A 12086-nucleotide genomic window follows, 5' to 3' on the forward strand; every position below is an offset into this window, starting at 1 on the left:
CTCCCAGAGACGCACACATTTACATACATTCACTCACTCACTCACTCATAGATAGACTCTTGTTTCCCCTAAGGACAGGCTCACAAGCAAAAATGTATTTCTGGAAGGCTTCAAAGACTCCTTCCCAGTTCTCGCTCTTAAAATGAGATGGAGAGCCTTCCAACTATGGAGAAAAACTAAATCCTGGAATTTAGGGATGGGTATAAAAGTGACTTCTGTCCCTGGCTCCCATTTAGGAAGGAAGGAGAAGGATTAGAAAAGCAAATACCTCCAAGGAAGACAAGAAGGTCAAAACATTCTCCTAAGAGATGATGTGGGTCCGTGTTTGGGGAACAAGTAGCCTGGCATAGGAGCCAATAGGGAATCTCAAGTGACATGAGCCAGGAGAGAAATGGAAAAACAGAATACCTCCATAATTAGAAAGCTGAAGCAAGAGCACTTGGAGGTTTAATGAGTCCCCATGAAATGATACTTCCTGGACACAGCTCATTCATTTATTCATTCAACAAAAAATTGTTGAATACCTACTCTGTGAAAGACATCATTTTAGGCACTGTGAGAGATACAAAGGATGAAAAATATCTGGCCCAGACAAGACATTTACTCAAAGAACTATAATTCAAAGGCCAAGAGTGTATAGAAATCAAAGAATAAGGGAATTTCAGAGTTGAAACAGACCTCAGTGGATATTTACCTCAACCCAAACTGCACAAGCATCTTCTCTACAAAATATCTGAAAAGTGGTCAGTCATCCAGGCTTTTCATTCAATGAGTGGAACTCCTTACCTCTCTAGGCAGTCCATTCCACTTTGAGGATAGGCCTAATTATTAGGAAAATTTTTCTGAAAAAAAAGCCTTTTTTTTGTTGCAGTTTTCACCCTTGTTTGTGGTTCTGCCCCCTGGGGCTAAACATAACAAGCTTGAATTTCTTCTTTCATGTGACAGTCCTTCAGATACTCAAAGGCAACTAGCATGCTCCCCTTCTTTTCTTGGGATTTAAAACTCCTAATTTCTTCATCTGATTCTTGATTAGAATTAACTTGAAGTAACTCGCCACTTTGATTGACCCCCCTCTGAATGCTCTCCAGCTTATCAATACCTTTTCAAAAATGTGTTTCCCAGAACTGAAGACAATGAGGAGAGCTAAAAGTATTTTGAGGGAGCAGAGGGAGAAATGGGAAGACCAGGGAAACCTTGCAAGAGTGGTAGATTCATTTTTACTTCAGATTCAGATTTACTTAATAGAACTTATAATGTTCAGGCATAGATGGCACCTGAGATCCTTCCCAGCCCTGAAATTCTCTGATTCTGGCCAAATTTCAATAGACAAAAAGGAAGTCACTCTAGGCAGATAAAACTAAACCGAACTAAAATGAAATGAATTGTACAAATAGAGGAAGAGTTCAAAGGAATCCTAGTATCTTAGGATTATTGTGTTGGTCTGCACCAATGCACAAAATGATGCCTCTATATCTTAGAAGACAATTCTCATCAACTGCTGGGACAAAAAGTTTTATTATCCTGGAGCAAATCTGATAATAAGGCTCTCTGAATTTATCTCAGATAATCTTTGGATTAAAGATATATAGTCCATAGCTTAGTTCATTATAGACAAAAAGATATATAGATTTATAAATAGGTAGAAAAAAAAAGTATATAATTCTTACAATGCTCTTAGGATACAAATATAAACAAATAAGGCAGTATTTGCCCTCAAGGAGCTTACAAACTAATGAGAAAAAAAAAGACACAAAGGGGAGTAGGAATGAAGATTCCCCCCCCCCCCCTCCCATTCTTTACAACTATCAGGAGAACCATTATAATTTTCTTTTTAAAAAATAAATTTTCAGTTCATATTTTCTTAGAGTCTAAATTTCCTCCTCTCTCCTCCCAGAGTGTCATCTCATGAAGTTTTTAAAAAGGATTTTTCAGAAAAAAATAGAAAGAATTTTTAGAAAGAAAAAGGGAAAAAGTGGAAGTTTAAATAAAAACATTAAAACTGATCAATACATTGAAAAAAATCTGACAATATAAGCAGTTTTTCAAACCCATTAATTCTCCCCTCCCCCATTTGTGTCTGTTTATTTCTTATCTGGGACCAAACTTATTCTTAATATTTTTGAAATATTCATTTTCAATTAATTTTGGTTGTGGTTCTTTCCATTTCCATTTTTATAATAATTGTATATTGCTTTCTTGGTTCTTCCTCTATCATTATGTATTAGTTCATGCGAGTCTTGCCATGATTTTCTGTAGTCATCATCATCATTGTTTCTTATAGCAAATAAAGACTCCATTACATCTATGTAGCACATTTGTTTCAGCTGTTCTTCAGTTGAGGAGCACCAACTTTATTTCTAGTTATTTGTTACCATGTCAAGTACTTTTATATATTTTGACTTACATGGGACCTTTCTTTTACCCATGATCTCCTTGGGGACATATTCCTAGAAGTAGAATTTGAGGATTAAATGGTATGGATGTTCTAGCCTTTTATTTACATGATTCCAAATTATTTTCCACAATTGTCATAACAGTTTGTGGTTCTACCAATAATGTATTACTCTGCCTATTTTGCAACAACCCCTCCAATTTTGATTATTTCCACCTTGTGTCATCATTGCCAATTTGATAAGAAAGAGGTAAAACCTCAGGGTTGTTTTGATTTACATTTTAAATAGAACCATTATTAACAGAGTAGTACATTTGATACTATTTGGTTCATCTAATTTTTATGGATTTTTATATTCTTTCTAGTACCACTGTTTATAAATTTTGTTTTAAGCTCAGATGATATGATTAATCAGCATGTTATCAATTTGAGAGTACTTATTTGTTCAGATAGACCAATACTTATCATAAAATCATCACTCAAATAATGTACTTTAGGAACTCTTTAGGAAACTTACAATCTTCAACTCTCTTTTCACTTGGAAAACGGCAGGGAACTCAGAAGCTTAGCATCCAAATGTTCACTGCGATACAGACTAACCATGGCTCCTTGGCACTGATATCAGAGAAAACAGAACAAGGACTTAGTTTCTAATCTCTACTCCTGTATTTTCAGCAAATCACTTAGTCAAAAGTTGGACTAGATCAGTGGTGTTAAATTTAAATAGAAATAGATCCTTTCAACCACATTGACTTAGAAAACCACAAAACAATCTCTAAATCATATTGCATTTTTATTTATTTTATTAAACATTTTCCCATTACATTTTAATCTTGTTATAGTAGCACTGGAGTTTTGCTGGCTGCTTACCATCTGCAGTCATAAGTTCAACATCTATGGGCTAATGACATCTCAGATGAGCCTTAACTAATAATTTTAATGCTCAAGGTAAACATAGGAAATATATACTTAAATTATCCTTTAAAAGTATATTCAATTTTTCTGGAAGTAGGGAAGATAAGTAAACAGAGACATAAAGACAGAATTCTATAAATGGAGAAGCTGGGACACTAGGAAACTACTACTTGAGAAGTCCACCTTTAAGTTCCAACTAAAATCCCACCTGCCACAGGAAAGCTTCTCAAATCCCTCTTAATTCCATTCTTTTCTTCTTTTAATTATTTCCTATTTATCCTGTATGTAGCTTGTTTTAGATAGCTAGAGAGACAGATGAGAGATAGATATGATGAGAGATAGATAGATAAATAGATAGATAAATATGATGATAGATGGATAGGTAGATAGATAGATGGATGGATGGATGGATGGATGGATGGATAGATGGATGGATGGATGGATGGATGGATGGATGGATGGATAGATGGATGGATGGATGGATAGATAGATGGATAGATAGATGATAGATAGACAGATAGATAATAAATATGATGATAGATGGATAGATAGATACATATATAGATGGATAGATAGATAGATAGATAGATAGATAGATAGATAGATAGGTAGGTAGGTAGGCAGGTAGATAGGTAGGTAGGTAGATATTTGTTGGTTGTCTTCTCTATTAGATTGTAAGCTCCTTATGGGCACAGTACCTGGCACACAGTAGATGCTTAATAAATGTTTTTTGGAGTGGTGGGAAATAAGAGAGAAAAGTAAATTATATTTAGGCCAAGGAGTTCATCTTGGGTATGGGAGAGAGGGTTGGGGCAAATGGGGAGAAATTAAGCCAATTCATAGTTCTTATTATTAATTTTGTCACCTTGTCCATTAGGTACTAAACTTTAGTAATGAGGGTGCTGTCTTGCATCTATTAAATATCACTGCACAGGGGTAAGGCCCAAGATGCTTCACTTCAGTTATAGCTCTACTATAAGCAATAACATTCTTAATATTCTTTAATGACAAGGATGAGGATGACCATGATGGGGATTCTCCTCCTTCATCCTCACTTCCTCCTCTCATTATCGTCCACATCATCAGTTACAACGGCATAAACCAAAGGAAAATCCTGAATGTGAGATTTTAGAACATTGGTTCAATAGCAGCTGAAAAAAGTTCTTCCCAAGGTACCTTCCATGAGACAACCTGCTGGCTCCAGAAGTCTGTAAGACTGTAGGATGGTCTCAGTCCATGTAAAATATACCAAAAGACCATAGGATGGTCCCAGGTCAGGTAGAATGGGTTAGAGCTTTACTCACATACGATATTGTATTTTTGCTTTCTCACAGCCTTGCTTCTCGTGTAGTGGGGCTGAGGACAAATCTCCTCTTGTTTGTTTGTCTTCCATCAGCTCCCATTAAGACAATTACTGCACAGCTGGGCATAGCTGCCTGGCACACAAGGGCCTTTCGTTTCCAAAGCTCTTTGTCAAGCAAAGCAAGGAGAGTCAACAGAGAAATTAATTACACTTTAAAGGGAGCAATTTGTGTTGTATGCAAACCTTGAATGAGTCAGATACTAATGGTTAATTATTTATTATTGTTAGGTTTGTTTTGAATGCTGGAAAAAAAATATTGAGCTCATATATTTCCTGTGCTTCTAGGCTTAATCCTTTCAGTTCTGTCATCTCCTCTGGCTATATAGACTTTTGCAATATTGCTCAACCTTCCTCCTTTGACTGGGTAATGAAATTGGGTCATGGGCCAGAGAATTATAGCTCTAGAGCTGAATCTTAGAAATCAAGACTAACACCTTCATTTTACAATTGAGGATAAGTGGCATGCCCAGGGTCACCCAGCTGGCAAATGTCTGAGGCATGACTACAACATTCCATCTACTATACCATCTAGTTGTTCTTTATACTCCTGACACATGTCCAAACATGTATATACATATGAAATCATTGCAGGAGTGCTCTAACTATAATGTTTCTTTTTATAGCTTAACCACAATCCTTTCATAGTGTGATAAAATTATGTCATGATCCACAGGATCATAGATCCAGAAGGGACCCCAGGAGAAGAGCCTTGGGAGTCATTGTATTTGCTATGTCCTAGGCTCAGAAGACAGTGGCTGGCCCATAGTTGGAGACTGAAGGAGTGGAGACCTCAGAGTTGGCAAACACCAGGCCAAAGTACAGGAACTCAAGCCGCATAGCTAACCATCCAAGGACTTTGGAAGCCTGAAAAATGCAGACTGGTCACTTGTTCTGTCCAGAGCTATGGTAGTGGGAAAGGAGGAGGAGTGAAGGAACACAAACCACTGGGACTCATCAGCTGTGGTCATTCCCAGGAGAGTTGTGGTTGTTACCACAGAGGGAGGTGAACTGGCTATTTGCAGATGCAATAACAGAACTACCTGAAGCTCTGGTTGAAACACCCGAGGTCAATCATGGACTGGGGCTTGAGTAGGGACTGGGAGTACATCTGACTAGAATATAAAGATGGAAAAAGCTAAATGGGACTCGGGGGGAAAAATGAACACACTAAAAAAATCCTGAAACCAGAGATAATATATATCAGCACAACAGGAATCCTGGGACTTTGAGGTGGGGGGTGGGAGGCAGGGGTCAATAATTAAGTCTATTGGCCTGGCTACTAAAATTTAAAATAAAAATAAAAATCACCAAGCAAAAAGAAAGAACCCAACTACTGAGAACTATTATGGGGACAAAGAAGATCTCAGCTCAAACTCAGAGGGTAGTGAAATAAAAATACCTACTCCAAAAAAAGTAAAAAAAAAAAACAATAAATGGCCAGAAGCTCAAAAAGGGGCTTTTTGGAAGAGCTTTAAAAAAAAAAAAAACGAATGAGAAAAGTGGAGGGAAAATTAGAGTAATGCAAGAAAATTGTGAAAGATCACAAAATAATGTATTAATAACTAGAACTGGCAAGACAAAGTTAATGATTTCCTAAGAAAATAAGAAACAATAAAGCAAAATCAAAAGAATGAAAAATATAAGAGAATGTAAACCATCTTAACACAAAACAACTGATCTGGAAAATAGACCAAAGAGAGACAATATAAGAGCAGTCAGACTGCCAAAAAATTATGATTTATAAAAAAGATCTTAGATACCATACTCCAAGAAATCATTGTCAGAAAATTTAGAAACAGAGGGGAAAATAAGAGTTGAAAGAATGCACTCCTCACCATCTCAAAGAGGTTCAAAGATGAAAATGCATAGGAGCATCATTGCTAAGTTCCATAGCTTCTGAGTTAAGAATAAAAAATTACAATTAACAGGGGCAGCTGGGTAGCTCAGTGGATTGAGAGCCAGTCCTAGAGATGGGAGGTCCTAGGTTCAAATCTGGCCTCAGCCACTTCCTAGCTGTGTGACCCTGGGCAAGTCACTTGACCCCCATTGCCTAGCCCTTACCACTCTTCTGCCTTGGAGCCAATACACAGTATTGACTCCAAGACAGAAGGTAAGGGTTTTTTAAAAAAATAAAAATAAATAAAAAATTACAATTAACAAGAAAAGAATAATTCAAATACTGTGGAACTACAGTTCCCAAATAACAGAAGACTTAGCAGCCACAACATTAAAAGAACACAGTGTGAAAAGGGAATTCTTTGTTCTCTTTATCTATTCTGAGTTTACACTTGTGAAAAGGAATCCTTTATTACCTTTGTCTATTTTGAGTTAACCCTTGGTTAAAAATAATGTAAGTACCCCTACTTAGTACCTCACCAGATTTCGAAGACAGGATTTACTCTACTTTGTCAACTTTTGAATTAAATCAACAAAAGCTTGAATACCTTACTTAGCACTAGGTGGAGGAGCTCCACAAGCCATTTAGAGAGCTCTACCTTTTCAACTCAGTCATCCAGGAAATGAAAATCCATGCTCTCAGAAACTCAATCAGCCAGGAATCTATGAATCCTTTTGATAATAATTTACACCTCCAGAGGGTGAAAAGTGGATCTCACAGACACTGCCATATGGGCAGTGCTAAACAATTTGGAAACTGTGATTGGCCCCTGTGAAGAGGGGATTGGACAAGAAGTCACCATAAAAGACATGGAATCCTTTGGCTTGAGGGTGATCTGGTGAAGGCTGGTCAGGTGGAAGCAGTCTTGTGGAGATTGTCTTCTGGGGATTGTCTTATGAAGATAGTCTTTGAGGGAGCTCTGCTGGAAAAATCAGTTTGGATCTCTGTTTCAACTTGTTTTGGACTCCTGGACTGCTTCGTGAATGAGTGAAAAGGGCTGACTCCTTTTCTAGTTTCTGGAGAGACTGGTTTCCATCTTGGAGTAGGCCATGGTGGTTACTCACCATAGGCCCTCCTGGCTGAGGACTAGTATAGATATCTTCTCTAACCTCTTTCACATTTCTCTACTTTATTGTTTTTCCTCCATTTTGGTAAACACACTTTTGACTTGAGATATAAAATTTCAGCAATCACATTATTTCATATATTTTAAGTCCAACCATTAAATTTAACCCTTATAACAGGATATGGAAAATAACATTTTGTAGAGTGAAAGAACTGGGCTTACAACCAGCAAAAAAAAAGGTAAAAAATTAAACATAAGCAACCCAGAAGGTCAAATTGTTTGATTTGGGTATGGGATAACTATGGCTCCTGAGAATGCCAGCATTGCCTGGGTATTTTGAAGAGGCATATGTGGATGGAAGACTTGAGGTCAAGGGAATGGAATGGAATGAGCTATAACAGTAGTAGAATAGACCAGGAGAAGGAATGGCTGTCTCATTTGGAGTAGGAAGGAGTGGAGTGACTTCAATGGAGAAGAGAACAAGGGGTTGGAGGACTAAGAATACTAGATCCCAACTCTCATCAGACCTGGGGTAAAGAGAGAATAACATACACAACTGGAAGGGTAACAATTTTCTGAAGGTATAGAAACATAGGAGGAAAGGGGAATGGGAAAAGGCAGGGACTGGGAAGAAAAAGAGAACAAAAAAATAAAAGGAGGGAAGTGAGGGATATCTAGAGAGATATTTCCATATCTACATATGAAGAGTCAGTGGGGTAATGTGGGGGGATAAGGGAATTAAGAAGTAGGAGGGCACATTTGAGGGGTGAGGAAGGGATTTAGGGAAACACAGATAGAATAAGAAATAAAAGGTAAGGATCAAGGATTAAGGGAGTGACCTTTGGAGACTAGGAGGGCAAGGGGGAGGATAAGGGAGGATTTGGGGGAAGGTAGTTAAATAGGAGAGATATTGGTCAAAGGAAATTGCACATCTGAGGACAGATACAGCAGAAAGAAAGGAAAAGGGAGACAAACAGTAAGGAGGAACAGAGTAGATGGAAATGTACAACTAGTTACTATGATTGAGTGTAATGGGATGAATTCACCCATGTAAAGAAAATGGAAAGCAGTAATGATCAAAAAAGAGGAACTAATAATGTGGTGTTTATAAGAAATACATTAGAAATGAGGCACACATAGAATGAAAGTGAGGGACTGGATCAGCTGATCCAGAGATTGTATGGGTAGCAGTCATGATCTCTGACAGATGTGGACTAAAATGTATATAATTGAACGAGACGAATGGAGTAATTATATTATGATGGAGGAGGGGTTACTATAGATAATTAAAATTATCAACATTGGATCTTTATGCAACAAGTATTATAGTACCCAGATTTTTAAAGGAAATATTAAATGAGATGCAGATGGAAACATAACAAAATAATAATAGTGGTAGACTTTAATTGTTCACCCTCAGAACTAGATAAATCAAACCAAAAAATAAATAAAGAAGTGAAGGAGATAAATAGAACCTTAGATAAGATAAGTAAAATGGATATCGAGAGATCCCCATATTATTGCATGAGGCTAGTAAGTCTTAGCATACACATGATGACTTAGAGAGTATAAATGTTCAGCAAACATCTTAACACTCATCATACTATGAATGTAATCCTGCATTCCTGAGGGGTTATGGCAATGAAAGAAAATTTCCACTGGGTATAATCAAACTGGAAAGACTTGTTTTGGAAGCAGTATGGTCCTGGCAACAGACTGTGTCTGCTGCCTAAGGACTAATCTAGCAAAATATGCTCCTGGTAATATATATTAACTGTGAACCATATGGGCTAAGGTGATTAAATTAAATGTTGATAGTAATGGAAAAAACAGGCCTAATATTAAATTGCTAGAATAGCTGCTGATTTTTTAAGAAAGTGAGATGGAACATTAAGAGCTGTAAAGCTGTTCTTGCTCATTAACCTAGAGATCCCATTACTAGGGGTAGGCCCTAAGGGCATTATTAAGAGAGTAAAAAGCTGTGTTTGTATGAAAATATTCATGTAAGTGTTATTTATTATGAAAAAATAACTAGAAATAACACAATTGCAACAAAGGGAAGAAATGGTTAAATAGACTATAATGTTTGAATTTAATGGATTGTATTATGTTGTTGAAATGACAATTATTGGAAATATAAAGAATATAAAGGAAATATATGAAGAAATGAAAAGAGAAGAGAATAATACATATCGTGATTTCATTAAAAAAGTCACAAAATCAAGAGAAAAAGTATACGGGTAAAACAAATTCAAAGGTAACTCAAAAGCACAGCAAGTTTATAACAGCATAGATATACATTTTATAGATTGTAAAATTTTGGTTAATTTTTTTGTTGTTGATGATGACATGACTGTTGGGTTTCAGGGGATGGGTTTGGATATTACTTTAGGCTAGTAACCTTGTTTGGGAAGGCTATTCAAGCCCAGTTTAGGCAGAGCCAGACTCTGAGATCACACACACACACACACACACACACACACATACACAAAACCCTAGGTTATAAATTATAGGTACTTAATACAATAAGGATAGATTGGAAGGGATTTGGTTATACCTTACTCTATCTAAACCTCCCCATATCTACAAATCCTTCCACAGAGATTGCTTCTGAGGGGTTTCCTACTCCATTCCTTATACTCACTATATACCCCCAAATTACTAACCTTAACTAAGCTAATGCTACCCCCCCCCCCCTTGGATAATCTAAATGTAAAAGGTCTGTATGCAAGTCTGACGGGGCCCAGCAATGGTCTCACAATCAGCTGTTAGTTGTCACAGTACAGGAGCTCAGTAGATGTCAAAAGGCCAACAGATACAGGATAATCCAAACAACAGTAAGATGTGATGAATAAGCTATCAAATGGCACAAGGAAAAGCTAATTCTCCTCACATCCACCCAGAGGGAAAAAGCCACAGCCCTAGGCTTAACTGTCTCTCTTCAACAGTAGCGGCTCCCTCAGAATTCCAGAACTCTGTTCTTTTGCTGTCAGTCTGAAAACTCAGACACATTTAACTTTTACCTACAACAGTTGTACTTAATAAACAATGTTTAAAAATTCAAATTAAAAATAAATCCAACATATGGGGAGTTGTGACTAATGAGGGGCTACCTTGCCCTAATGAAGCATAGTTAAGTGAACAGTTTTTCTTAAAAAAATAAAAGTTAAAGGTTTAGATGGACTCCAAGTTCAGTTTGAGTCTAAAGTATGATTGTAACAAAAATATCATGACATGATCTCGGGTTTTATTATGTGAACTTAGAAATTACTCCACCCTAATTAGACATACATTAGGGGAAGATAAAGTTGTAAACTCCTGATTGAACAATGAAGGTACTTAACTCATACCTTATAGTGAAGCTAAAACTTAAGCTAAATGTAGTTTTAGATCTAATACAAAAGGGTGTTAAGTACCTATGAAGGTTAAATTAATCCCCCAAAGGTCAAGTAACTCACAAAAGGTAAGCTTAACAAAAAAGTGTGAAGTACCTCAGAAGATATAATCTAACCAGAGAAGTTGAGAACTAAAGAGTGGACAGTCCTGGAGAAAATCTAATCAAAGAAGGTGAGAACTAAAGAATAGGCAGTCCTGGAAAAAGCATCTACTGTGATTGGTAGATGTAAAATTTTAGGGGCGGCGACATAAGAGTAAATTTCTTTAAAAGTCAATACAGGCAATTTCAGTTCGAAGTGCACTTAGATTTGGAGTTCAGTTCAGTGAGGACTGGAACTCAGCCTGGAGGATTCCCCTCAGACAGCTTCCTTGGAGATGGTCTCATGGTGAGTGATAAGACTGACTCCCTTTCCCTTAGGCTCAGAGAGGCCACTTTGGCCAAGGCCTTTAACTACCACCTGGCTCAGCCTGAGCCAGAGCAGTTTAAATTAATTCTTCTCTTTCTCTCTCTCTCTCTCTCTCTCTCTCTCTCTCTCTCTCTCTCTCTCTCTCTCTCTCTCTCTCTTCCTGAATTCCTTCTCATTCCTTCTCTCTCTATTAATTAAAATCAAAATAATTCCCAACTGACTTGGGTATTTTATTATTTGGGAATTTTCCCTGGTGACCAACTATTTAGATTTCAAGTCACAAAGCAAAAATCATCTTTACATTTAGGAAAGGCATAACTTCCAGGAATAAGTAACTAACAGTTTTGTTGTCCTCTGTTTTAGACAGATTGTACTTGGAGTATGATGTTCTCAGAATGACATTTTAGGAAGGATTTTGACAGTTGGGGAAATATCCAGAGTAGACAAGTAGAATGGTAGAGCACCCCATGTTTATTCTATGCAAGCTTCCATTGAAAGAACTGTGAATGTTTAGTCTAGAGAAGAAGGAGCTTAGGGAGCCTGAGTCGCTGCTTTGCAGTAGGTAAAAATCTATCATCTAACAGAAGATTTGTTCTGTTTAAATAGAGCATAATCTGGGGCCATAAGTAAGAGTTGCTAAGAGGTAACTT

General features: G+C 37.1%; 1 long non-coding RNA gene across 3 annotated transcripts in view; it reads right to left on the bottom strand.

Annotated features, from left to right (window-relative positions):
- Nucleotides 1-10586, bottom strand: part of LOC103099963 (uncharacterized) — a 56669-nt gene extending 46083 nt beyond the window's left edge. For all 3 annotated transcript variants that reach the window (XR_008914238.1, XR_008914239.1, XR_008914240.1), the window contains exons 1-2: nucleotides 10393-10586; nucleotides 2910-3007 (exon numbers count right to left, since the gene is read on the bottom strand). This is a non-coding gene — a long non-coding RNA (uncharacterized LOC103099963). The remainder of the gene's footprint in view (nucleotides 1-2909; nucleotides 3008-10392) is intronic.
- Nucleotides 10587-12086: the final 1500 nt, after the last annotated feature.

This window comes from Monodelphis domestica, chromosome 8 (assembly GCF_027887165.1).
Source record: "Monodelphis domestica isolate mMonDom1 chromosome 8, mMonDom1.pri, whole genome shotgun sequence".
In the NCBI taxonomy this organism is placed as follows: Eukaryota; Metazoa; Chordata; class Mammalia; order Didelphimorphia; family Didelphidae; genus Monodelphis; species Monodelphis domestica.